Raw genomic sequence first — 12,379 nt, 5'->3', positions numbered from 1 at the left:
AGAAAAAGGTGGAAGTAAAGCGCAAGGTACGTGAGGCAAATAGGGCAGCTGACCTGAGGTGGGGTCAGGGACTGGGTCAGTCATATGAAGAGAATAAGAAGAAGTTTTGGAAAGAAGTGAAGAGAGTAAGGAAGGCTGGCGCAAGAATTGAAGAGACAGTGAAAGATGGAAATGGAAGGTTGTTAAAAGGAGAGGAGGCAAGGAAAAGGTGGGGGGAATATTTTGAAAGTTTGCTGAATGTTGAGGATAATAGGGAGGCAGATATAATTGCTGTTCCAGGTGTTGAGGTGCCAGTGATGGGAGATGAGAATGAGAGAGAGATTACAATAGAGGAAGTGAGGAGAGCACTAGATGAAACGAGAGTAGGAAAAGCATCTGGTATGGATGGTGTGAAAGCTGAGATGTTGAAGGAAGGGGGTGTGACTGTACTTGAATGGTTGGTGAGATTGTTTAATATGTGTTTTGTGTTGTCAATGGTACCAGTGGATTGGGTCTGTGCATGTATTGTTCCACTATATAAGGGTAAGGGAGATGTGTATGAGTGTTGTAATTCAAGAGGTATTAGTTTGTTGAGTGTGGTTGGAAAAGTGTATGGTAGAGTATTGATTAATAGGATTAAGGATAAAACAGAGAATGCAATCTTAGAAGTACAGGGTGGTTTTAGAAGAGGTAGGGGTTGTATGAATCAGATTTTTACAGTTAGGCAGATATGCGAGAAATATTTAGCAAAAGGTAAGGATGTGTATGTTGCGTTTATGGATCTGGAGAAAGCATATGATAGAGTTGATAGGGAAGCAATGTGGAATGGGATGAGGTTATATGGAGTTGGTGGAAGGTTGTTGCAAGCAGTGAAAAGTTTCTACAAGGGTAGTAAAGCATGTGTTAGAATAGGAAATGAAGTGAGCGATTGGTTTCCGGTGAGAGTGGGGCTGAGACAGGGATGTGTGATGTCGCAGTGGTTGTTTAACTTGTATGTTGATGGAGTGGTGAGAGAGGTGAATGCTCGAGTGCTTGGACGAGGATTAAAACTGGTAGGCGAGAATGATCATGAATGGGAGGTAAATCAGTTGTTGTTTGCGGATGATACTGTACTGGTAGCAGACACAGAAGAGAAGCTTGACTGACTAGTGACAGAATTTGGAAGGGTGTGTGAGAGAAGGAAGTTGAGAGTTAATGTGGGTAAGAGTAAGGTTATGAGATGTACGAGAAGGGAAGGTGGTGCAAGGTTGAATGTCATGTTGAATGGAGAGTTACTTGAGGAGGTGGATCAGTTTAAGTACTTGGGGTCTGTTGTTGCAGCAAATGGTGGAGTGGAAGCAGATATACGTCAGAGAGTGAATGAAGGTTGCAAAGTGCTGGGGGCAGTTAAGGGAGTAGTAAAAAATAGAGGGTTGGGCATGAATGTAAAGAGAGTTCTATATGAGAAAGTGATTGTACCAACTGTGATGTATGGATCGGAGTTGTGGGGAATGAAAGTGATGGAGAGACAGAAATTGAATGTGTTTGAGATGAAGTGTCTAAGGAGTATGGCTGGTGTATCTCGAGTAGATAGGGTTAGGAACGAAGTGGTGAGGCTGAGAACGGGTGTAAGAAATGAGTTAGCGGCTAGAGTGGATATGAATGTGTTGAGGTGGTTTGGCCATGTTGAGAGAATGGAAAGTGGCTGTCTGCTAAAGAAGGTGATGAATGCAAGAGTTGATGGGAGAAGTACAAGAGGAAGGCCAAGGTTTGGGTGGATGGATGGTGTGAAGAAAGCTCTGGGTGATAGGAGGATAGATGTGAGAGAGGCAAGAGAGCGTGCTAGAAATAGGAATGAATGGCGAGCGATTGTGACGCAGTTCCGGTAGGCCCTGCTGCTTCCTCCGGTGCCTTAGATGACCGCGGAGGTAGCAGCAGTAGGGGACTCAGCAGTATGAAGCTTCATCTGTCGTGGAAAATGTGGGAGGGTGGGCTGTGGCACCCTAGCAGTACCAGCTGAACTCGGCTGGGTCCCTGGTTAGGCTGGAGGAACGTAGAGAGTAGAGGTCCCCATTTTTGTTTTGTTTCTTGTTGATGTCGGCTACCCCCCAAAATTGGGGGAAGTGCCTTGGTATATGGATGGATACATATATATATATATATATATATATATATATATATATATATATATATATATATATATATATATATATATATATATACACAAACATATATTTGTTCCGTAACCGAAATACAAACCACGCTATTTAATTAGGGTATTACTTTCAGTGTAGCTGAAATGACGAACCATTAGAGTTTTAACGAGGGTTTACTACCCTCTCGCTAGTTAGCGAGGGGGTAGGGAGGGGTAGCTAGCTACCCCTCCCCCCCTCACACACACCGGTGAATAGCTCTCTTTGCTTTTGGCTCGGGTGATGAACAGACGTGTCTGCTCTCACCCTCGCTTATTGACAGCCTTAATCTTTTTGCTTTTTCTTTCAGTGTGTGTTTGGAAGTTGGCCTCTATCATTATGCGGAAGTGCCCCGGATTACCTGACCGCCCTTGTGGCACTTATATGTTGGCAGTCGAAACTGACCCCCACACCTTATGTCCGTTCTGCAGGGGCCAACGTTGTGACAAGGACAAAGTTTGCAGTGAGTGTAGGGAGTGGTCTACCTCCCAGTGGGAGAGGTTTTCCCGGCGCCGGAAGAAGTCCAAAAGGGATCTTTCTCCTTCAAGAGTTTCCTTGAAGAAAGAAAAATCCAGGGATTCTTCTTCCGTAGCCCGAAGCTCCCGCTCGAGCGGCCTCTTCCCAGAGACCGTCGAGTGGTAGCGTAAGCCGTTCTTTTGTTGACCGACCTCGGGGTACGGGAGAGGGAGTTGCCTCCCATAGCGAGGCAGCTCCTCCTCCTCCCTCGGGGGAGGATTTATCTTATAATTCTGTAAATAAAGATGATTTGTTGCAGCTTTGGGCTTCCTTGGGGCTTAAGGGCTCGCCCTCCAGGGAAGCCCTGTTTGACTTAATCCAGTTGGGGGCTGCGTCAAACAGTCGCCGGTGATAGCGGAGGTTGACCCTCTGTCTATCGTCGACGTTCTTGTGGCAGGGGCCTCCAACGAGTTGGGTCTAACCCCTGCCTTGGTTCCCGATGGAGCTAAGTCCCACGGTCTCTCCTGCAGTTGAAAATCCCCCTCGGGGGAGTTCACTGACAGAGACTCCTCTTCGGAGGACTGAGGATGGTCTGCCTGCCGCCCCTAGAGGACGTATTCGTCGGAAGGCTCTCCTTCCCCTTTGTCGTAGAGATCTTCCTTCTCCTCACAAGGGAGTTAGGAGGCGCCTCTTTGGCTCTTCGCCATTGCAGTCCCCCGCAGAGGATCCTCCTCGCTGTGCTCCGACCGTTGCTGCTGCATCTTTGGAGCTCTCTGCCGATCGTTCTCCTTCGCCTGCCAGACCTTCGGACCTGCCGTCTCCGTTCCTGGCTGCTGACGGGCGTTGGGCACCCACGCATCCCATTTTCCAACGGGCACCGGTCCCTTCGGGGCATAAACGGCAGGTATCCCCTGCGGTTCAACGTTCTCCTGCACGCTTGCGTGCAATTGCGCGCAAGTGCTCTCCTGCAGTGAAGCCTTCAATTCGTAGAACTTCATCTTCGGAGACAACGCCCCAAAGACCTCCTGCAGCTGAGACTTCTCTCCATCGTTCTCCTGCTCTTCAGCGCTCTCCTGCTCGCCAGCGCTCACCTGCTCGCCAGTGCTCTCCTGCGCACAAGCGCTCTCCTGCTCGCCAGAGCTCTCCTGTTCGCCAGCGGTCTTCTTCTCGTCAGCCTACAGCAGCGCGCCCTCATCCTGATGTGCGCCCCGCACGCCCACGATCTCCTGCGCGCCCACGATCTCCTGCACGCCCACGATCTCCTTCTCGCCAGCACTCTTCTCCTGCACGTCAGCGTTTGCCTGCACGCCATCGTTCGCCTGCGCGCCCACGATCTCCGGATCTGGGCACAAGAAGGAAGATTATAGCTTCTCCTTCTCTTCAGCGTCAGCCATCTCCTACGCGCCATTGCGCGCAGACTCCAGACCCTGCTGCGCGCCCTCCTGTTCGCCCACGCGCTAGGGGGAACACCCCTGCGCGTGGGCGCTCGCCTTGAGCTCGCCGAGATCCTGCTCACCAACGCGCTCACGAACCATCTCCTTCACGCATGCAATCCCTTGCACCTCCGCCTGCGCTTCCTGATGCATCGGATCATACTTCTGCGCGCCCTCGATCTTCTGAGCGCCCGCGCGCTCCTACACCTACGCGCCATCATTCTCCAGTGCGCCCACGCGCCCTCTCGCCATCCGGGAGATCCCCTACGCGCCCGCGCGCACCCTCTCCTGTGCGCAGTCGCTCTCCTGTGCGCCCTACGTGCCATCGTTCGCCTGCGCGCCATCGCTCGCCTGCGCACCATCGCTCGCCTGCGCCCCATCGCTCGCCTGCGCGCCATCGCTCGTCTGCGCGCCATCGCTTGCCTGCGCGCCATCACTCGTCTGCGCGCCATCGCTCGCCAACGCTCCATCGCTCTAATGCGTGCCAACGCCATCATCCCCGTGCTCCCGCGCTCACGCGCCCGCATGCGCGCGACCGATCGCCGAGCGCGATCGTAGTAGGATTCCATCGCGCGATCACCAGCACGATCCCCAGCGTGATCGGGAGGCACAGCGACCGCGCGAGCCACCACGCGAGCCTACAGGAACAAGAGTAGCCAGGTCATCCTCACGGCTTCCCCCCCCCATAAGCGCAGACCAACCGGAGGGAGGGAAATCGCCAGATGGGTCCAGGAACCAACCTCCTTCTTCCCTTTCATTCCAGGCAGGTCCAGCAGTTGTGTCTACTCCTAAGGATCACCGATCCCCTTCCCTTAAGAGGGAGTCTCTGAAAGCGCTGCTGTCAGTAAGCAGCCATGGTTTGCATCCCTCATCAGAGCTGTTATGCAGGCTGTCAAACCTGCCTTCGCTGAGATGGGGCTCAAAACTATGGCGGCTCCGACCCCACTGAAGAGAAAGAGAGGAGTAGAAACCGTGGTTACTTCCCCAAGGGTCAAGCTGGCCCCTCGGACATCCTTGAGGAAGGCTCCCTCTCCTCCCCAGACGTTTTCTCTCCCGTGGACTAGCATTTTCCATCCTCGGGGGAATCAGACGAGGTGAGGCGTTCTTCCATCGCACCAATGGGAAAAACCCCACCTCGCGCTGGAGAATCGTCCCAGGTGGGAGCAGAGAGGACCCCTCAGACGTCGTTGTTGGAGTCCTGTATTCCTCCCAGGAGGGAACCCAGGGATTCCAAGACTGTTCCCAAGTCATCCTCAAGGATCCATCCAGAACCTACTAGACCCGCGAAGAACGTCAACGTGTCCCCCCGAGAAGAGCCTTTGGGGACGGGAGACTTCGCTGCCAGTTCACCAGGAGGGGAGCCATTAGAGTCAGAGCATGCCTTCTGGCAAGTCTTGACTCTGATGAGGCATCTCAACAGGATCCCCGATCCTGAGATGCCTCCCCGCGAGGGCAAGGACACGGTCCTGGACAGAGTCTTTGGCATTCAGAAGCCCACTAAGGCCAGTGCAGCTTTGCCCTGGTCCCAGGGGGTGAAGAGTGCCAGGGATAAGGTCGAGGGCCAGCTCTCCGAGCTTGCTTCCTCCAGCCGTTCCACGGCTGGCAACAAACTCCTCCCGCCTCCTCGCGTCCAACAGAGGAGGTACTTCGAGATCTTGGAGGAGGCTTGTTTAGCTCTTCCCCTTCACCACTCTGGGGAAGAGCTTACTAAGGGAGTCCCTCATGAGAGACTCTCCAGCCGGCAGGTGACTTTCTCGGCGACTGAGATCATAAGCCAGGAGAAAGTTGTGAAGTGTGCCATGCAGGCTACTTCGTGGCTTGACCTCTGGCTGGTATCTCTTGGCATCTTGTTCCGATCCGAAGATTTGTCTAAGGAGAGCACCAGAAAGGCCTTGAAGACCTTCCTCCTCTAGGGCACACGCACCATTGAGTTTCTGGCCCATCAAGTCTCGAACTTGTGGGCCAACTCAATCCTGAAACGTCGTGATGCGGTGGCTGAGAGGTTCCACGTGAAGGTCCCAGCCGTCGAGGTCAGCAGGCTCAGACACTCTTCCCTTCTAGGGATGAACCTGTTCGAGCCTAAAGACTTGGAGCAGGCAGCCGAGAGGTGGAGGAAGTCCAACCAGAACTCCCTCCTCCATAGGGCTTTTACATCTAAGCCCTATAAACCTCCGGCACCTCAACAACCTCGCCCGCCCAAGACAACAAAACTGGCTGTGGCAGCGAAGGCAACGGTGTCGAAGCCCTTTCCTGTCAAAGACAGGAAAGGCAAAAAGTCCTCCAGGGGAGGAAAGAATCCTAGAGGGAGTGGCCGAGGCCGCAAACGCTAGGATTGGCAGTTCCCCTGCATGTCCACCAGTGGGGGGATGCCTTCAAAGTTGCGCAGACAGGTGGCAGCAACTCGGGGTCAATTCCTGGACGATTTCCGTAATCAGTCAGGGATATCGCGTCCCATTCATAACATCTCTTCCTTCCCTGACAGCGATTCCAGTGTCGTTGAGCTCCTTTGCCCTGGGATCAGTAAGGGGTCAAGCCCTACGGGCAGAGGTCCAGACCATGTTGAAGAAGGGCGCTCTCCAGGAGGTCGTCGACAGTTCCCCAGGCTTCTTTAGTCGACTCTTTCTTATAAAGAAGGCATCTGGAGGCTGGAGACCAGTCATCGACCTCTCAGCCCTGAACAGGTTTGTCAAACAAACCCCGTTCAGCATGGAGACGGAGAACACGGTCAGACTTGCGGTGAGACCACAATACTTCATGTGTACACTGGACCTGAAGGACGCGTACTAACAGATCCCAATCCATCCGTCTTCAAGGAAGTACTTAAGATTCAGCCTAGACAACAAGATCTACCAGTTCAAGGTGCTGTGCTTCGGTCTCTCCACAGCACCTCAGGTTTTCACCAGAGTGTTCACACTGATTTCTTCGTGGGCACCCAGGATCGGCATCCATCTCCTCTGCTATCTGGACGACTGGCTGATCCTGGCAGACTCGGAGTCGACCCTTCTTCGACACCGAGACAAGCTTCTGGGACTTTGCCAAGATCAAGGGATCATGGTAAATCTCGAGAAGTCTTCTCTGCTGCCAACTCAACGACTGGTATATCTAGGCATGATCTTTGACACCAATCTCCACAAAGCCTTCCCATCAGACGACAGGATAGCAAGGCTGAGGAGGGTCGCAGTTCCTTTCCTCAGACGAGAAGAACTCCCAGCCCAATCGTGGTTACGTCTCCTCGGTCACCTTTCTTCTCTGGCCCGTCTAGCTCCAAATGGTCGCCTCAGGATGAGATCTCTGCAATGGCGACTCAAGTCCCTGTGGAATCAAAGACACGATTCCCCGGACATCATGGTCCCAATGGGTCCTGCGGAACGGACGGATCTCCAGTGGTGGTTGACAGAGGAAAACCTACGAAAGGGAGTGGATCTTCTCGTCCTCCCCCCAGATTTGATGCTGTTTTTGGACGCCTCAATAAAAGGGTGGGGCCCCACGTTCTGAACCACAGAACCTCAGGCCTATGGTCAGAATCCGAAAGTGCCTCCACATAAACCTGCTAGAAATGAAAGCCGTGAATCTGGCCCTTCAGCAGTTCCAACAGTACCTGGCGGGTCACTGCGTGGTGGTGATGAGCGACAGCACCACGTAGTGGCTTACATCAACAAGCAGGGAGGTACCTTTTCACAACAGCTATCCCATCTTGCAGTAAAGATACTGAAATGGACCGAAGTCCACTCGATTCCACTATCAGCTCGCTTCATTCCAGGCAAGAGGAATGTGCTCGCCGATAGTTTGAGCAGGGCATCTCAGATAGTGAGTACCGAATGGTCTTTGGATCATCTAGTAGCCAACAAAGTCCTGACTTTGTGGGGTTCCCCGACGGTGGATCTGTTCGCGACAGCCTTGAATTTCAAGCTCCCGCTGTACTGCTCCCCAGTCCCGGACCCCAAGGCACTCTGGCAAGATGCCTTTCAACAACGGTGGGAAAACATCGACGTCTACGCCTTTTCCCTGTTCTGTCTGATGAGAAGAGTACTCAACAAGACCAGAATATCGGTCAACCTTTCAATGACCTTAATAGCTCTGCTATGGCATCACGCAGAGTGGTTCCCGGACCTTCTGCAGCTCCTGACGAAACTCCCGAGAGAACTTCCTCCTCGACACGAGCTACTCAGATAACCACATGCCAACATCTTCCACAAAGCCTTAGCTTCGCTACGACTTCATGCCTGGAGACTATCCAGCGTGTTCTCACAGATAGAGGCTTTTCGAAACAAGTTGCGGAAAGGATGTCTCGACACCTGCAAAAGTCATCCGCAGGTGTCTACCAGGCAAAGTGGAGAGTCTTCTGTGGTTGGTGTCGTGGAAGGGGGTATCTCTCCACTCGATGCCACTATTCCAGCAATAGCGGAGTTCCTCGTGTATTTGCGGGAAGAAATGTGCCTTTCAGTCTCGGCAGTGAAAGGCTATCGCTCAGCCTTAAGTCTTGCCTTCAGGCTCAAAGGAATGGACATTTCCTCCTCGCTGGAACTTTCTTTACTCATACGAAGTTATGAACTTACCTGCCCCCAGTCGGAAGTGAGACCTCCTCCATGGAACGTGGTTCGAGTCCTCAGGTCTCTTAAGAGACCACCTTTCGAACCATTACGCCAGGCTTCTGATCGCCACCTGACTTGGAAGACGGTGTCCCTGCTTGCTTTGGCCTCGGCCAAGCGAGTCAGCGAACTTCATGGTCTCTCGTATGACATCGCCCATTAAAGGAGATGGGGGGAGGTAACGTTCAGATTCGTCCCTGAGTTTGTAGCTAAGACTCAGAATCCAGGAGTTCCGGACCCCCGGTTCGATTCCTTCCGGATCTCGAGTCTCCGTTCTGTAACAGATGACCCAGACCATCTCCTACTGTGCCCAGTAAGGAGTCTGAGGCTCTACCTTAAGAGAACAGCTGAAATCCGTCCTCGAGTGCAAGCATCGTTCGTGAGCACAGAAAGGACGAAGAGGAGGGTCACTAAGAATACAATCTCAGCTTGGATTTGCAGGGTTATCCTCCATTCCCAGAATCCTGACCCCCCTCCGTCACGTCGCCCTAGGGCGCACGATGTCAGAGGCATCGCCACGTCCCTGGCATCCAAGAGTAATTACTCTGTGACGCAGGTTCTACAAGCAGGGGTGTGGAAGCGTCAAACGACCTTCACAGCCCACTACCTGCAAGACGTGACCCACAGGAGGCTCGATACATTCTCTATCGGCCCTGTGGTGGCTGCACAACAGCTGGTTTAAACCTCAGGCTCCTTAATGGACAAGTTGCAGGAGGTTGAGGGCATTGTTACCCGGTTTTAGTCTGCATGTATGAAAAGGTATGCCTGGCCCTTATTCTTTTCTTCATTCTCCCCTCTCTTGGGGAAAGCAGCATCCTGGGTTCTCTGCACAGCTAACCTCAAACCACTGCAGGTAAACCATGTTTCCTTGTGTTCCTAGTATCGAGTTAATACTGTCACGTCCCCATACCCTTACGAGGTGGTATTGGGATCGTCCTAACCTAGATTTCCATCTAAAGGACTCCAGGTCAACTTCCTAGGACGAGTCACACTTCACTCCTTCACACACTAGCTTACGTAGGCCGCGGTCCTTGCAGAGCAAGGCACTTGCGAGGTGCAGGGACTCCTTATCTTGAGTTCTACACACTCAGATACCGAGCCAGTACGGCTGGGACTTACCACCCTACCTAAGGGTTAAGTCACCCTAATTAAATAGCGTGGTTTGTATTTTGGTTACGGAACAAATGAAAAATTCGTAGATAATTTGTATTTTTCCTAACCATACAAACCTTAGCTATTTAATCAAACTTGCCCGCCAGCCCCATCCCCCGGGAAGTCCTACCTCTAAGCAAAGTGAGCTATTCACCGGTGGGTAGCTAGCTACCCTTCCCTACCCCCTCGCTAACTAGCGAGAGGGTAGTAAACCCTCGTTAAAAATCTAATGGCTCGTCGTTTCAGCTACGCCGAAAGTAATACCCTAATTAAATAGCTAAGGTTTGTATGGTTAGGAAAAATACAAATTATCTACGAATTTGTCATATATATATATATATATATATATATATATATATATATATATATATATATATATATATATATATATATATATATATATATATATATATACATATATATATATATAAATAGTGTATATTTATATATATACAGTATATATACATGTATATATATATATATATATATATATATATATATATATATATATATATATATATATATATATATATATATACATACATTTTTCTAAAGTAGTCTTAATATCAGGTGCTTAAAAATACTTCACAAGACTGGTTACTTTAGCTTATATTAAGGGGACGATGTTTAGATTAAATCTTATTACTAGTGCTTTGTTAGTATTTGGCTTGGGTGGGTAGTTTTCATGTATGGTACATGAAATTGTATAAGATGAACTTGCACAGTGAATTAAATCTTACGCTGCTCTCCCTGTTCAATAACTTGATCACATATGGTTATATGAAAGAGTAAAGATTGGACAATTATCTTCCTATGTTATAGACGAGTTTCTTTTTAAAAAAATTATAGTAGAAATGAACAACCGTTTTAGATAAGGCTCATATTTATTCCCGGTCTCTTTTCTTAGAATTTGAAACTGGCATAGATGAGACCTACCTTGATGAAACTCTTGCAACTGATTAGGAATTTTGAAGTGAAAGTTATGTACATGAAAGTTACATTAACAAATCAGTTTAATATTAAAATTTAATATTTGTATAACTTCGATTTTTTTTTTTTTCAAATTGGACAGTTTACTAATTCATGTTATTCAATTTGTAGCAATAGTAATAGAAACTATAATAATTAACTAATTGATACCAATAAATCAATTATTTCCATATCTAGAAGTTTTGAGTTTTCTAATATTTTAATTGCAACTCCATCATTTACTTGAAAGCCCTTTATAGTTTATAGACAAATTATGCATACCAATTTATACCCTAATTTTCGTTTTTTAAAGCTAGTTTTCATCTCAGATCACTATTTTTAGCAAAATTAGGAGTGAAATATGTTTTGTTTATATTAAATATGAATTATTCATTTAGATCACATGATCAAACATATTTATAAACTAAATCCATTGAACGTATATGTGCTTGTTTCCATTGATTTTCATGAAAGAATGGCTATGAAAATATTTTATATATATATATATATATATATATATATATATATATATATATATATATATATATATATATATATATATATATATATATATATATATATATATATATATATATATAATCTCTGGTAACAGCTTTTATATGATATTTGATTAGGTTCCAGTTTGCTCATCAAAGCGTTTTATTTGTCCTAAATTGAAAAAGGACTAATTCAGTTTTTTTTTTTTTTCAGGATGCAGTTGGTGGCTTTATTGCGATTAACAAATGATTGAAGGCAGATATAATGGCGATTTCCATTAATCACAGGAAAACTTCTATTCTTCTGTACAAGTGGAATTTAATATCTGTGACTTCAAGGGAAAAATACGTGCCATGAGTTTAGATGTAGGGAGAATTAATTATTTTGAAGATTATTGTGTAGATCTGTTTACAGTGTGACGGGCCGAGAGAAGGTTGTGAACTCAAAGGCAGGATGCAATCAACTGAGTTATAATATTATAGAACACTCTCCTTTATATACAAATCCTCAAGGCAACAGGACATAACATGTTTACAAGACAGACAATGTCACAGAGGAAAACCGGAGACGTGAATTCTCATGTTTGTTTTACAATTGTGTGACACACGGTTGGTACAACAGTGAGGCTCTAAGTACCCTGATATTGCCTGTTAAAGTTAACTGTTAGATTTTAACTGCAAAACTAATATTTTTCCATAGATCCTAAAATCTTTTTTTCTGTGTGTGCTATATAGTTTTCATTTTACATTATACTAATTAAGTCTCAACTATCGTATACGGTACTGTCAGTTTTTTATTTGAAAATTTCAACAAAGAACAAAGCGTAAGATTAAGTTATACTTTCTTTGCAACTTGAAAAATCACTGAATAACATATTCAATAACTTTGATCATCGACTCAGTCTTTTGATATCTTGTGTAATACTTAATTTACTAGAAGCCTCAATATTAAATCTTGCACTAATGTATTGTCAGCAATTGAAAATTTTTCTTATATTATTTTTTTTATATTTATACGAGGTATAAGAATGTCTGTAATACTTTTTTTTATCAAGACTATAGCTAAAGGTCATATGATTTTCAGTTGTGTGTCACTTAATTCAAATTTGATATGGCCACAATACTTGTATGTT

The 12,379-nt window shown here is 47.4% G+C and overlaps 1 long non-coding RNA gene across 1 annotated transcript in view; it reads left to right on the top strand.

Moving 5' to 3' along the window:
• The window catches only part of LOC137616227 (uncharacterized), a 36,772-nt gene extending 25,115 nt beyond the window's left edge, over window positions 1-11,657 (top strand). Inside the window, exon 4 of the long non-coding RNA XR_011039351.1 lies at window positions 11,461-11,657. This is a non-coding gene — a long non-coding RNA (uncharacterized lncRNA). The remainder of the gene's footprint in view (window positions 1-11,460) is intronic.
• The last annotated feature ends 722 nt before the right edge of the window (window positions 11,658-12,379 follow it).

Source organism: Palaemon carinicauda, chromosome 22 (assembly GCF_036898095.1).
Source record: "Palaemon carinicauda isolate YSFRI2023 chromosome 22, ASM3689809v2, whole genome shotgun sequence".
NCBI classification, from domain to species: domain Eukaryota; kingdom Metazoa; phylum Arthropoda; class Malacostraca; order Decapoda; family Palaemonidae; genus Palaemon; species Palaemon carinicauda.
The sequence above is the reverse complement of the archived record's forward strand: the minus strand, read 5'-3'. Positions and strand labels throughout refer to the sequence as shown.